Source organism: Staurois parvus, unplaced genomic scaffold, assembly GCF_062004578.1.
Source record: "Staurois parvus isolate SC_StPar_1 unplaced genomic scaffold, SC_StPar_1.0 ptg000249l, whole genome shotgun sequence".
Classification (NCBI taxonomy): Eukaryota; Metazoa; Chordata; class Amphibia; order Anura; family Ranidae; genus Staurois; species Staurois parvus.
The window spans coordinates 9573839-9590207 of record NW_028318045.1 but is presented as its reverse complement, the minus strand read 5'-3'; the positions used below and the strand labels follow the sequence as shown (position 1 = coordinate 9590207).

General features: G+C 40.1%; 1 long non-coding RNA gene across 1 annotated transcript in view; it reads left to right on the top strand.

Annotated features, from left to right (window-relative positions):
• LOC149459762 (uncharacterized) overlaps positions 1–16369 on the top strand; it is a 127958-nt gene that overhangs the window by 109338 nt on the left and 2251 nt on the right. The window contains exon 4 of the long non-coding RNA XR_016313226.1: positions 8908–8956. This is a non-coding gene — a long non-coding RNA (uncharacterized LOC149459762). The remainder of the gene's footprint in view (positions 1–8907; positions 8957–16369) is intronic.

Genomic DNA, 16369 nt, shown 5'->3' with positions numbered 1-16369 from the left:
CCAACAATATAACTTTACACGTTATGGGGAGTGAGCACTAAAGGAACCATAAAGCCTTCTAACCAAATCAGTGTGTATCACAGTAAAGCCTCCTTACAACAAAAGGCATTCACATATCTCATTCTATATATCAAAATTAAGAGGTTTATTACTAATTTCAGGACTTTTTTCCATTTTGAAAAGAGTAGGGAAATGTTAAAATCCCCATGGCGTTTTTCTTTATGCCATATGTGTTCCTTTGGTGATTTCTCTTCACATCCTATCCAGTAAATACACAGGGATGTCCAAAGTGAGAGAATGTTGCCACTGGAACAAGTGTCCACATTGGGCAATGTCCTCTCTCTTCCTTTTCCGGTGAACTCAAATATTTGTATTATTCCTCACTTTTAATGTCAGTTACAATGGTCACCAGGACAAATGGCTCTCGCTGCTGTCAATGACAGCCAGTGAGCCAATGAGGAGAGAGAGGGGGGCCGAGACGCCATTCTGTGTGTGAATGGAAAAGGCAGTGGCTCGGGAGTGATCTTGCTTCGGTGCCTCCATGGCAAGCTGCTTGCTCTGGGGGGCACTCGGCAGAAGGGAGGGTCAGGAGCACCAGCGGGGGGATCTAAGAAGAGAAAGATCAGGGATGCTCTGTGCAAAACCATTGCACAGAGCAGGTAAGTATAACATGTTTGTTATGTTTAAAAACATTTCTAAACAAATCCCTTTAATATCACTTTAAAGTCCTAACATTCTTCCTGCTCTAAGGTAACAATGCTACACCTCCATAGTTACTGCATAGTAAGGCAATGTTGTCACCATAGGACAGGAAGTAAGTCCCTGACAGGATCACCATGTGAAAATAATAGAATGAAAGTCTCAAAAAAATGCACTAACTACATCTAAATACTGGTAAGCTTTAGTCTATTACATTTTTGTTCATTGTTTCAGATACTCTTAGGTTCAGATAAACTTGGGTTTAAAATATTCTAAAATACGATTTCCTTATTATTTATGTTTAAAAAAAAAATTAAAAAATTGGGGGTTGGATGTACCCCTGCATTTATTCCTGATGCTCTAATTTGTATGGCTCTTATACAAACTGAAGAATATTCAAAAATTCTGTTTGATGTGAAGTGACTTAAATGCCCACAGCAAGACTAATTTTATTCAGCAGAAAAAAAGTTGGAAAAGCAAGAGATTTTTACTTTGAATTTGTACTCTATAAGATTACAGGGAATCACTGAATATGTATTGCTGTGTCTAGGATCAGCCGAAAATAATTAAATAATCATATTTCCGGTGATGCCATTAGGTCTTGGTGGGTTGCAGACTGCAAAAAAGTAGTGCAATGTACTGGCAATGATAAAAAGACATTTTAAATCACACGTTGTGAGTATCTGTGTCATGCAGGGATAGATTTACATTTACAGCATGTAAAGAGACCCTTACATAATAGAAATATGGATTGTAACTATCTTTTTAAAGATATAGGCTCTTGGTATTCCATCTTTTATTTTTTATTTATTTCAGGTACTTGTATAGCGCCATCAATTTATGCAGCGCTTTACACATATATATTGTACATTCACATCAGTCCCTAACCCTCAAGGGGCGTACAATCTAAGGTCCCTAACTCACATTCATACATACACATATTATGGCCAATTTAGACAGGATCCAATTACCTACCAGCATGTGCTTGGAGTGTGGGAGGAAACCGGAGTACCCAGAGGAAACCCACGCAGGCACTGGGAGAACATGCAAACTCCAGGCAGGTGGTGCCATGGCTGGGATTCGAACCAATGACCCTGGTACTGCTAGGCAGAAGTGCTAACCATTTAGCCACTGTGCTGCCCACATCTTAAACCAACCTCTCTGCCTAGATTATTGTAAAGTGTACCAGTGTATGCTCTCATGCGAGTATGGGCCCAGTGCGGTTAGGATGACAGCGCACAGAGTCTGCACTTTTAAAAACAAGTCACCAGAGTCAACCTCATATTTCTTTCATTACAGGTTCTCTTTATGCAAGATGCATTATATAGGGTGTGTATAGATACTCATATTTATTGTATGAGCACCATCACATCAAACATTGGCAACTTTTATTATCCATGACTTTGAATATTTGTTTGGTCTTGTCAGGAATCTATGGATCTTGCTAGTTTCTGTGCTCTCTGCAGGGTCATCTCAAAAAGTTCAGTTTGCCTTGTGAACTACAGAAAATATATTTTTTTTATGTTATGGAAATAAGGAAAGGAGCAGGTGTTCTGTAGTCCTAACACACGTCCTGTCCACGCCTCTTCTTTACAATTACAGTACGTACAGTGAGTGAGGGTTGACACTCTAGGACAGGAAGCGTGTTACTGGCAGGATCACTAGGTGGGAAAAAGAAAATGAATGCAGTCATTACACCACAAGGAGCTGCAGTATATTACATATTGTTTTGAGTTTAGATTTAAATTTGACTCTCTTCAAGTACCCAGCCTTAGCCAATGTACTGTCTTAGCAGAAAAATGGGTTTGCAGGAAATCTGAGAGCTGCTATTATTGGTGCCAGGCCGTCTTCACATTCATCCATGACTTTAGCTTTTGGATGTATTATTATTATTATTATTATTATACAGAACTTATATAGATTATAGAGATGATTGGAAAAGTGTGGTGTAGCACATTCCTGTCTGGTGAGTGGTAGACCTTTGCCCTAACTGCATGTCATGTGACACAACATGTCATCCCTGACTGCCTCCTCATCTGTGATTTGTGCTATGTTGGGGGTCTGAGTGTGGTTTGCAGTATCCACCCAGGGTTCTGTGTCAGGAATTCTCTTCTTAATGTTGCCAGTTGGTCAACGGTAAACTGAAACCACATGAATTGCACCGCAGCAGAACATGAAAAACAATCAAAGAGCAAATTGGGTGCCATGGTCTTCTAAGTAATTCAGTTCAGCAAAAATATTAACTGTTCAAATATAGATACAAATTATTGACTAATGGGAAGGTTTCAGAAATATCCTACCTGCTCCTTATGTTAGTTTAATTTTGCCAGGGACTACCCTATGTTCTGAAAATTTGTTTCAGCAGGTGTTTGTCCCAGGCAAAGTTGCTGTATATTTGATTTTAGACCAAATAGACAATTTACCATGGTGCAAGAATCAATTTCATATTATACAAACCATTTTATGTTAGTTTATTGAGCTCCAACATTTTAGGAAAGAAGCAGGCACACAACCGATGGTCACACTTTCTGATGCAAAACGTAATCAGGGGATCTCTTGTTTCTAGTTTAAGACCATTTGACAACCCATTGGGCTTGCAAGTACTAAATTTTAATAAAACCATGTGAAATATATCTACTTTTTTAATCTCAGTCCCTTGGCATTGTGCAGTTTACAGTCATCACATCACTCCCAACATTAAGTATTAACCCCCAGAAATATGACCAACCTCATCACAATTTAAGGCATTCATTATATGATGAACACTAGGAAACAAGTGACACAAATTCTTAAATTGTCATTAGTACCAATAGCTGAAGAAAACCCTTAAAGCCAGGTGAGAAATTCATTTTATGTCACTCCTAAAAGGCTTCACCCAAGACAAAATTCTTCCCTTGCTTCATGCTAAGAACTGCCCTGCTTTTTACACCTTTAGAGGCTGTGATAAAAGAAAGGGAAAGAAATGTGAAGAAGAAAATAAAGCTTCCTACTTTTGTACAGAATGTAATACATGTCCACCACTGCTAAGTAATAGAGAGGAGTATATCATAAGACTCTTTAATCATTGTATGGGACTGTTGATTGTCATTACTATTATTCTGTATTGTCCGGCTTTGTGGTTGGATTTATTAAAAGTCTACATTTAAAAGAAAAACAATAAGGCTCCTTAAGCACATGGGCCCATGGGTAGCTGCTATCTCTGCACCCCCTGTAGCTGGACCCATTGTATAAAGTAATGCAGAAGGCATATTAGCATAGAGAAAGGTACACTGTATGTGGACACCTACCACCACATTTGAGCTAGACAGACATTGCATTCCACCATGGGCATTAATATGAAGTTTTCCTGACCCCCCTGCCCTCCGCCCCCCAACTTTGCACCCATAACAGCTGCCACTCCTCTCTTAAGGATTTCCACAAGATTTTGGAATGTACCTATGGGTATTTTTGCCCATGCAGTTGAAAAAAACATTTGTGAGGTCAGGTATTGATGTTGGATAAGTAGGCCTAGATCACAATCGGCTTTCCAATTCATCTCAAAGGCGTTCCTGTCTAAATCGCATGTAGTTTCCCCACCGCTCCTGTGTGAACCCAGGCTTGTCATAGTGAATTCAGCCTGGGTTCAACCTTGCCATAGTGATTTCAAGCATGGTCATGCTGGAACAGAAAAGGCTGTTCCCAAAACTGTTACCACAAGGTTGGAAGGGCATGATTGTCTAAAATGTTTTTGAATGCTGTAGCATTAACAGTGCCCTGAAACCAATACATTTTTAGTGTTTGCATACAAATTTTTGGACATATGGTAGGTGTGATGGTCAGGTGTCCACACCCTTTTTGTGATGTAGAGTAGCCATCTTTGATCATTCGAGCCAGTTTCATAGAGGGATTCTACAGCTCAGTATACCAGTGTTGTTGATGATAGCGGCTTTGTGTGCAGCCATGAGTTGTGCAGCATCGTTAATAGAAGAGATGGGGTTAACGTTTCCTTCTTACTCCTGTATTTTCAGTACCTTATGATTAACCTAACACTTGTGATTACACAATGTACTGAACACCTGAATGAACTGAAATTACCAGTTTGCTGTCTTTTGTCCTCCACACTGGTTGAACTGAGGTCAGAAATGTTTTAGATCAGCTCTAGTGAACAGCGCTGTGGAGATGACTAATATTACAGAAGAATTTAATGATTTTATGGTCATATCTGAGTTTTATTAAGTCAAACGTGTGCCACTGATGCTAAACCTCCTCACAACTGGGAGTTGCATGGCAGGGCTTGAGAATGTAAAAGAAGATTGGACAGAGCTCATAGAGAAGGACAGTGCAGAGGTACAGTTTAAATGTATGTGTTCTCTCTTCTACCTAGAGGTCACCATGAGTGAGGATATTTTTTGTGTAAGGATATGCTCCATCTGGTTGACAATACCCAGCAACTGGAGAAAGAGGGACGACACCAACAGTGTCTGCTACTGTAGTTTCTGGTTCTCATTTTGGGGTGAACTGTTTTTATTAGATGATGAATCTCTCAAAGGGAGGATATGTATGGTATGTTATGGTGGCCACACATGCTTTGATTATTTTATCCACTCGATAATGAGCAAACAATCAAATAGTCATAACTTTCCTTCCAATTGATATAGATCAGATTTGATCAAACTGAGTTGATCAACTAAAGTGGAAAATCATCAATTGCATTGCATCAATCAGCAGCACTGAAATACTTATTTCATGAAACTGATCATATTTTCATTTATCACATTATGAGATTACATGGTGGAAACAGAGATGCAATCGATAATTTACCATCATAAGTTATGAGCATATCTTTACTACTGATTGTAATCCACTTCCCAGTCTGTATCATATTAATTGAATAGGTTTTCCACTGTAGATCGATTATTCTTATTGGAAAAGAAAAGATAAATCGGAAAAGAAATCAATCACTTATAGAAGCGTGTATGTCCATCATTAGAGGGATTCTAAAAACAGACCCAGTGGATAGGAAAGATCGACTGTACACAGGTGGCATTGGGAGCAGATACAGCTGAAACCTACAGTAGAATGTAGATGGAGCTTGCAGAATCTTCTCTAAATTATGAATAGCATGATTTAAAGGAGGCATTGAGATATGGCATACAGTAGCACATGACTTACTAAATATAGGAAAGTGGGTTTGGACACACTCTCGTTAACATTTTCCCCACTAGGCTATAATGTTTTATTTAGGCTCATCTTATCCTTCAATCACTGTGTAATAGTGGCACAATTACCTAATAGGGGTTAAGCTGGCCATGCATGGATTGAAATTCATCCAGGGCTGGCCAAATTTTGATCCATGTATGGGTGCTGTGTTTGTACAGAAGACGATCTACCAATGGCCCTGTCACATTTTCCCTGCTCGATCAGCACTGCACACTATTGACTGCAGCACTTTCTGGAGGCGGGGAAGTTTTCCCGCTGTCCAAACACAATAGCTCAATGGAAGGGTTAGGTTTTTTTTTTTTGTTCAAACCTGCTGGTTGAACAAAAACAACGTACTAATGTATGGGCTGCCTTTGAGTTAAGAAAAGTCTATTCCATCAATATTGTGAGGAATATGCAATACTACTATATATAGGAATCTATAGCCTAAACCTTTTATTTTAGTTTGGATAAAGAAGTGAATAGTTAAAAGCCCTGTCAATTTATTTTTTGCATGTCTATAATCCGCTGGGGAGGTTTAGTTTCACTTCCTATACCAGAGATGCAACAGGAAGTGAAGGGATATATTAGAGGAAGATACATTGTTATGCAGGCCATACATGGGTCGAATTCCGAACGATTTTAGTCTGAAAATCGAAAACGTTCGTTCGGTAGTCCGATGGTGCCATCAATGATTTAAAAAATCGGACGACCAAGTCATAAAGTTCACCCCATATAACAGGCGAAACTTCTGTTCCTTCCAGGTCATGGCTCATGCGCATATTCTTTTTGGAAAAAATGAAATTTTTTTTTCCCGAATTTTCCAACATGCCCGATCACCGAAAAGAGGACGAACCACGAAAATCGGCCGGTGCCATTGACCTACTAACAGAGCGAATTATTCTCAGGTCTGATTTTCGAATGAAAAATCGATTGAATTTCGACCCATGTATGGCCGGCATTACACAGTTATCACCAGGACATGGGTCCCCATTAAACAACTTCCCCTCTGTTCTGATTACAACTCTAAAATTTTGGACTTCCCATTACCTTCAGTCTCAGTGACAATGGTCAGCAAGAGGAACAGAGAGGTCGAATCACTACAGTGGGGACACAGATAGCTATAAAAACTCTAAAACTAAAAAAAAAGTTTGCCTTAACATAAAGCATACAAAATTATCTCTACGTTGGAATTTGGAACACGGCCTAGCTACCTTTGGCATCCTTTTTTTAAAGTCCTCTTACTGCCAGTTATCTTGTGTTATGGGGGCTCCAAGTTGTTTAGGTCAGGATAGCAGTAGAAGTTCACTAGTCCCACTTGTTCTGTGGAGTTGACTTACTGGACACCACTAGTGTACATGATTGGTAATCAGAATCTGGAACCTTCTCGCATAGGTGTTCTTTCTGACCATAGGGTATAACCATCATTATTTGCTGCCTATCTCTAGAAGATCTAGCGAAGGGTACAGAAAATGCTACAACACTGCCACTGGCTCTTCAGTGGGCAGACTTGTCCAGATAGGTTTGTGCCTATTATTATTATTTTACAGGATTTATATAGTGCCAACAGTTTGCTCAGTGCTTTACAATATAACGGGAGACAATACAGCAACAATACAGTTCAATACAAGAGGGATAGAGAACAATTATTATTATACAGGATTTATATAGCGCCAACAGTTTGCTCAGCGCTTTACAATATAACAAGCAGAAGGTGATCCTAGGTCTTCAAACTTACTTGCTGGAGTGCCTGACAGCTGTAAATCCCCAGCAAAGCAGAACTTCACCTAACTTCACCCGATGAATAAATATATTTTATTGGAGCGCTACTTTGTATGCAAAACAATGGGGGCAGCTCATATTATTATTATACAAGATTTACATTGCATATAGTGCCAACAGTTTGTGCAATGCTTTACAATATAAAGGGAGGCATAAATCCGCCGTCAGGGATATCCTTAATGTGTCACTTATGTTACATGTCAGGACTGCACAATAGTGGCCCAATGCCAAGCCTTGCTGCACATAGCCAACAATTCTCAGCTTGAAAGGTTACTGGGATTGGACAGTAAACCTATTAGAGGATCCACCTGTGGCTACCCAACAAAGACGGAGCTCTTGTGTCCTCAGAACAAAGCAGACATGTGAAAATTGAACTCAATCTGCTTTTTAGGTTGCATCAATAATATAAAATAATGCATTTGTGTCCTAATCACTGGGGGTAAATAACCCTACCACATGACTGCGCTATAAAGGGAAATCTTTGCCTAATGACTAAGGATAAGCGAAAATTCGAGTTTTTGTTTCTCAAACATTTTAGAGGAAATCTGTAGATTTAACAAAATTTTCTCATTTTGACTAAATGCATTGTAGGTAATGAGAAGGCAAAATTATGGTGGCTTTTATTGGTTTAAGGGTGTAATGAACTGAAGTTTGTGCAGAGAGCAGAGCTGTGCAAGGGACCCATCAGGCCCACCCACTACAGGCTGCTTGCAGAAAACTACAGGAGGGGGCGGAGACAAGACCAGTCACCCTGCATAAGAAGAGAGAGCAGCAGCGAGTGGTCTTTATTACAGGGAGCTCCTGTACAAAGACAAAGTTTCACAGTGGATTACTGCACAGATCTGGAAGAAACACACCCAGATTCATATGTAAAAATCCACACACCTCTTATATTTAAACAATATTTGCTTATCCTGAAATTCAGCTTTACTGGTTTCTTATAATAAGCACTCAGGACCACCAACAGTGAACGCACTCATCAAGGCAGTTCTCAGATATATCCTCCCCATTGAGTCTCATTCTTTTTCTTGCAACAGTCAAGTCTCAGGCCTGATTTTTAGTGATAAAAAAAAGAAAGGAAAATGCCAAAATACTAAGCATGACCTCTGATAGCACAAGAGAGAGATTCAACCTAACGAAATCAACAATCAGATTTAAGTGTATGGACTTTGTATGATGCTTTGACTGCTTCCTAACTATTTCAATTTATCTTGCTTAAAATCTACCTTTCTTATACTTATTTTGCAGAAAACCAAGACTGCTGCATCTCATCACAGCAACCAGCATTAAAAAGAATGTAAGTTTTACTACATTTCAAGTTTTAAATTGCTGAGAAACGTTAGTTCAATAACTGTATATTTTTAATGTAGCAAATGTGACCTTCACCAAACATCTGCCGCCGGTGAATCTTCCAAGTATATGTGTTTCTAATGACAGTGATTTATTCACCTCTAGTCAATGTTCAAGAAAAGTCACATTCACTGCTTTGGAAATATGCCCCAAAGTATATCTAATGCCAGACTTTCTCTTTGTAGTAGTGACCATACGTATGGGAACTTAAAGTGATAGAAAATTCTAAATTTTGATTTGTCACCAGAATAGCATGGGAGGATAAATCCTTTAATGGAGACATTTGTTTTCTCCCATATCCTGTTGTGCCTACAGAACAGCAAGTGAAGGAAAATCCCGTCAATGGGGCATATGTAGATGATTGAAACCAATAGGGGGTTTTAACTATTCCCTTCTCTGTCTAAAGTGACAGAAATACATTTTGGCTGTAGATATATTTTAAAGTTGAACTCCAGAAAACCTAAAAATCTTCCTTTGCAGTGGGGTTGCACCCATGCTGCAAGGGTTAGCTGCTCGTTAGGAGTCTTTGAAAAGCACTTTTGTTTACCCAATCCTCTGCTCCTCTGTGCTGCAGCCTCTTCTGCTCTAAAGTCCTCTGACATCATCAAGATCAATGCAGGCCCAATAGCCCAGCATTGGATGTGAAGACACTGAGGAACAGTCCACTGCCAGAGCGTGGGGGAGCGCCACCTGCTGGGGAGTGGAGGATCAAGTTAATAAAACTCGAAAAAACCTAAACAAGTAGTTAACCCTTGCAGTGTGGATGCAGCCATACTGCAAGGGAGAGATTTTAGGTTTCCCAGAGTTGGATTGTAGGCTGAGAACTACCTCACTGTTTGGCCACACCAACAACTGCCAGAGGTTTCAGTGATGTCATTATTCCATTCTTGGTCATTGAAGTGCCTGTATTCTTTTAAGACATGGCTGCCACAACTGAGTAGGTAGGTGCTGCTAAAAAGATGCTTTTCTAGGAACCATTAAAATACATCTGGAATGGTGGGGGGGGGGGGGGGTGAATGTGAAGTATAGACTAATAAGGTGGAATTAATCTGTGTATTTTTTCATCGTGATGTTCATCTGCCCTTCTCCTCATCCAATAGCAGAACAACTTGTTTTGTAAAAATAATGCAAAATGTTTTGTGAATGGACGAGGTGGAGTTTTAGTGACCAACTATCATCACTATAGAATGTATGGTAGCTGGTATGGTAAACTTCCTGGAACTGTATATTTCAGCGCCAGAAGTTCCCTGCTTACACTAGTGATGAGATGAACTAAACTAAGAGTTTTACTTAATGCAGTAGCATCTCCATGCATGGGACACCCATTATTAGAAGTGAGTAACTTTTACAAAGCAAATATCTCAAAATTGTTTTTCCTCGAATCCTGCTTTAAGAACAGCATGATTAAGTAATGTGCCAGTGTAACATTTCAGGTATTTATTACCTCTCACAGAGAGTACTTCCCCTAGCAATGCTGTTTTTCTCTCCAGAAGGACACCATTAGCATTGTTTAGGCATCATCCAGGATCACCATCTACTTCCTGGAATAAGATGATGGCTCAAAGATGACAGTTATCTAATTCTTTGTGCCTGTGCAGTTTTTGTCTGTGTTGTTGAATGCTTGACACAGATCAGCCCCTGCTGCAGCCTATTACCTTTTGACTTGTTGTAATGTACAGAGAATTCCACTGGCCAGAAGTCAGATTCAGGACTTTTCCTATCATAAGGAGTTCCACCTGCTTGATATCTGGATACTTTTGGATGGAGGCACACAAGCTGACTGTGGGCAGTGGAGGTCTCGAGCGAGTCTCTTCTTCAGACAGTCTGCACGTGTATGGGATGCCTAAAAGGATTATGGTGGTGTAAGCGTTCATGTTTGCCTATGTGAGCCGTGATGTCCTCGCAGCTGTTCTTAGCACACAAACAAGGTATCCTGTTAATCTGCAGCTGATGCTGTGAGCTGCAGCCTCTGAAAATTCGCCGCGGTTTGACCCCAAGCAAATCATCACGGCCAGCCACCGGGGCCGGGCCCCTGTTCCTGAATTCCAAAATATGCTTTGTTCTGTTTGATCATCAAATAGCTTTTGTCTAGTGGCACACAAGGACTAGCAGCTGCGCCCTGCCAGGCCGCTACAACCTTAGTGATTTCTAATATCATTCAAAGTGTTTTCTAATATCAATGCTTCCCTACAGGACTTTTGTGCTTAGGCCCAATACCAACAGAATCTAGGGATGGCAAACAGAAGGTATAAGACATACTGGGAAGCTGATCATGAAATTCTAAGCTCAGTTTTCAGTCATGATCATCACTGAATTTACAATCGTTTACCTGTAAGAATTAATGGTATTAAGTAAATTGAAATCCAATCACTAAAATCTCATATCAGTTTTAACATGTTAACGTACTTTCAAAAGCTGTTTTCAAACTGCAGAATACCTAGTGATCCTGCCTTGAAGGTCCTTGTTCACACACTTCCTATTATAGGGTGACAACTGTCTTCTAATTGTGCTTCTACGTTGACACCCCATCACCTTTGCCCCTGGTTGAGACTACCAGCTGCTGTGGTGATACACAGTGTGCAGGCATTGTCTACTGTTCTTGGTATCGGGAAACCAGTCCTGAACGATGATGTGCAACAAACAATGGAGCGAGTACATGTACACAAATTGTATTTATGGGAAAAAAAGGCCATTGCTTAAGATGCACAGGGCTTTAGCAAACTAAATGCCACCCAGTTGGTTCTAAAGCACATATAAACACAAAAACAAAAAATTAATATATTGCTGCTTTCAAGTCCTTAGATTGTTTGGCTACAATAGTTTTCATTTTTAGGCCTTTTGCCTTTGTTTTCATTTATTTTCTCCTGTCTAGTCAGTAATTCTGTTATTTTTTTACTTCTTTTAACAGACCAAGTTGTATTTCTCGAACTCCATAAGATGTTTTAGAAAGAATTAGGTTTTATTTTTTTTAACCACTTATGAAATCCATCTAAATCTTAGTCCAGTATCCTCTCAAAAGACTATTTTGAAAAGTGCTATTTCTTGTCAATAGAGACTTCCTTTAACAGACCAAGCTGTATTTCTCAAACTCCATTAGATGTTTTAGATAGAGTTGGGTTTTAATTTTTTTAGCCACTTATATAAAGTCCTCTAAATCTTAGTCCAGTATCCTCTCCAAAGACTGGCAATGATTCTCTCAAAAGGTGGTTACATTGCTCCTCCGCAGATCTAGTGGAGAAGTTAATGTAGCCACCCAGGGACAGGAGGTGTGTTATTTGCAGGATCACTTGATGAAAATAAAGAAAAAAAAACCTTTCAAAAGAAAACTAATCCAGCCACCACATCTAACTATGGGCAAGCTGCAATTTATTATATTTCTGTTTTGTTTTTGAGTTTAGATATACAGAGCAGTCTGAAAACAGTTAAGTATATACATCTTTCTTATACAGCTTAGTTTATAAAAATTGTTAGGTGTAAGCTGGAGTTTCACTTTAATTTCACAAATATACATTTTCTTAGGAGGTACATCGATGACACTCTGTATCTAATAAGAAAGCCCAGCAATACCCTTCTATTTCATGGCAGATCTGTTTTGCTAGCAGAGAACAGTGGTTTGTTCCTCCTTTCAGTCATTTAGATCTACTTTACAGCAAATCTATGACCTTCCCATCTGTAGCAAAAAAACAATGTTGTACACCTGTCGCTCCATTCAGCTGAATTAAATACCCCGTACTTCTGAGTATGAAGGAACATATTACTCATTTCATGGGATTTTTCTGGGCCAATATGCTCTGTCACACAGGGAATCCATAGCCCTGTGTAGGCTCTAATTGTGGTGACTCCCACCTTACAGAAGACTCACCTTTCACACTTAGAATCTGAACAGAGCAGTTAGGGAGCGAAGAAAGGGAAATATATGAAGTTATACATTTTAGTGTACCTGTTGAGCAAAGTATATATTCACTTTAAGCAAAGCAGCTGTAAAGAAGAGACTTCACAGAGTATTTATCTTGCATACAGCTCTAACTGCTGGCTGCAAGGGGTACATATAAAATATAAATTGCCATAGTTCCTAGTTACTTGATTATAAGTTTTAAAAGATTTTATTTTTAATAGTGAACATAATAACTAAACAAAATTCTGTATTTATTCAAATTACTGCAGATTCCATTTAAATGTATAAGCAATAACCCCTTCAAATCTATGTGCAACTGCCCTTCAAAGCTACGTACAGCAGATCCTTGGAGAGTTCAAATGCCAAACATAAATGCATAGTGAATTATTTTATGTTTGGTAATTGGCTGACTACACAGGAATTTGAGGAACCACAAAATAAATGTGGGATTAGTCAGAGGACAGACCATTAACTTTGACTAATCCAGCAGTTGATTCCATCCTCACTTTGGTATTGGAAGTGTGCAGGTAGCTGAAAAGGAGTGTGGGGCCACAGACGATAAACAATGACCTTGTGGTTGGGTGGTCAGCCTCTGGGGAGTCGCTTGTTCTTCTGCAGCTCTTCAATCTATCATCTTCTTTAATAGTGTTACCAATTGATCTGGAATGCAGATCTGTGTGGTGTACCACGTGCAGCACGCCCGTTCTAATACTGTCATCGCAGGGAAGAGCAGAAAGAGGGGGGGAGTGACCACAGCCTATTTACCCCTTAATGGTAATCGAAAATATCCAGCGTTACCCTGTGGTCATAGTGGAGGTATATTGTCACAGGTGCTCATTCTGCTTCAACTCCATTTAAATTTTACATATGTGTAAGGAGAATAGGGTGTGTGTTTGAGGTGGGGGGTTGATTTGATTTTTTTTAACAAATAGGAGGAAAGAGTAGATTTTTATAAAAGGAAGGAATTTAAGCTCCTTTATAAATAAACATCTATATCTTCTGAGGTTGTTGAACAAAATGTGTAGAAGGAGAACAGTAAATGGTCTATATACACTTTGAGGTTTTATCCTAAAGTAGTTTTGTCAAGTTCAAAACCATTGTAAACTAGCTACATTAATGAAACACAAGCACATAGAGGTGCTTGTACATATCCTCATCTTCAGAGGCACCGTGGGAACCCCAAAACCCAGGGGGGGCTATGTTAGCAAATCTCATGAATTAAAAATGAAGAATAGAGGTGGTCTTTTCCATTCTGCCTTCTGTATTGTCTCATTGGTCCATTACTGTGATGGACGGCTATATTGGCATTTGAACAGTGAGGGAGGCAGGAGTGGAGACACCTCTCAATTTCACTAGCAACTTTGGAATTTGCACTTTAAAGTGTCCCATAGTGGGTTTCCCTCATGAAGTTGTGGGAGATGTGGTTCCTCATTCTGCACTTAATTTTTTAAGCTGGTTTATCATGGTTTTAGAAACTGAGAAAGGTATTTTATAAGCATAAATAAACAAATGCATGTGTCCGAGCATGGGTAGGGGAGCACCAGTGACCTTTCCAAATAATTTAGGTTACACCAAGAAATCTGCAGTCAACAGAGGGACCACAAAAAAAGTGGCTACATTGGTTTTGTGGCTGAATATTTTATAGTGCTAAAGCCTGCACCTAAAAGAGATCAAAGCTACTTCAATGCAGGAGTTTAATCAGGGGAGGACTGGAAACCTTTGGCCTAGAGCATTGTCTTCCAAACTTTCTAAACAGAGGGATAGTTTACTGTCCTTCAGACTTTAGGAGGGTCTGACTGTGGCCATTGCAAGAAGAAAACGTCTAAGAATCGGTGGATGTAAACAATGCCCCATCTCCAGTATTAGGAATTGTGCCCTATTGTTGGTGTAATTGGGTGGAAAGAATTATGCCTCATCACTGGGGGTCACTGGGAGGAATTGTGCCCCTTCGTTGGTACTAGTGGGGGGAATTATGCCTCATTGTTGGTGTCAGAGAATATAATATTGCTCCGAGGGCTGGATAAAAGCAAGAAAAAAAGATAAAAGCAGGCAGCATCCAGTCCCAGGTCACAGTTTGGAGACCACTGGCCTAGTGGGCAACTATAACCAAGTGGCCTTTGAGAGTAGATTTCTGTGTGCACAGCTTCCAGCAAGGCTCTTAGCATGATATCTCAGAGCCACATAGGAAGATAGTTCCTGGAAAACTTTCCTTTGCCAAATGCTGCAATTGCAGGTCGGTATGGGAAGCAGTAATATTTATAATGCCACCTTGTTTTGCTGACTATAGATCCCTCTCTGATTGATTTCTGAAATGGTGAAATGGCAACAGAGAAACATATCTCATTAGTACTGGTCAAGGGAACAAATGCCCCCTAGCCCAGTCGTTGCTTGGGTTTAATCCACAAATGCATGGCAGCCATTTTGAATAGGCCATTATTGCTAGTAGCAACATCCCTGTTTTTCTTCCTGCTAGTTTTCACAAACATGCCACTTTGTTCAGTTGTATGGCAGGGACCACAAAAAAAGTGGCTACTTTGGTTTCGTGGCTGAATATTTGCAGAAACATGCAAAATGCAAACTGCCAAGAATGCAGTACATTTCAGCCGTTGATTCTGCCATGTAAGGGTTAACACACAGAGGTGTTTGATGTCAGAAGGCCTAGCAGCTGAAAGCATAGACTGTAACAGTGCTCCCTCTAGTGAGCAGATGGTGGTACTGCCCACCACTGAACAATGGCTGGCCTACTTTTAGGGATGAAAAGACCTTTCATACACAGAGCCTGCTGTGACTGCAGGGCTACTGCCACTGGGCAATGACACATGAAACATAGTCAAGCATACCTGTGAAAAATGATACAAAATAAACTCCAGACATTGGTCACTGGACCCTATTGTATTTAGGCTTTCATTTTATAAACTGGAGTAAAAACATAAAAGTATGGCATCTGGTTGCTGTGGGGCAGAATTTATTTTAGGCTTTTAATGAATTTGCTGCAATTATTATTATACAGCATTTATATAGAGCCAGCAGTTTGTGCAGTACTTTACAGTATGAAAGGGGACAGCACAATTACAATACAGTTCAATACAGAAGGAATAGTAGGGCCCTGCTCACAGAGCTTACAATCTAAAGGGATGTGTATACATTTCAGTACCTGATTGCAGGCGATCCAAAATGGAAAAATAGTTTTCTTTTTAACTAGTTGCCGACTGCAGATAGCCAAATGACGGCTGCACTGCAGCGTGAGGAAAGTACTGCCGAGAACCTGCAGTTGTCAGAGCGGGGATCGGCACCGATCATCAGGGCACTGATGATCAGTGCCCTGATGATCGGTGCCCAGCAGTGCCACCCACCAGTTCCACCCACCTGTGCCCAGCAGTGCCACCCACCTGTGCCCAGCAGTGCAACCCACCAGTTACGCCCACCTGTGCCCAGCAGTGCCACCCACCTGTGCACAGCAGTACC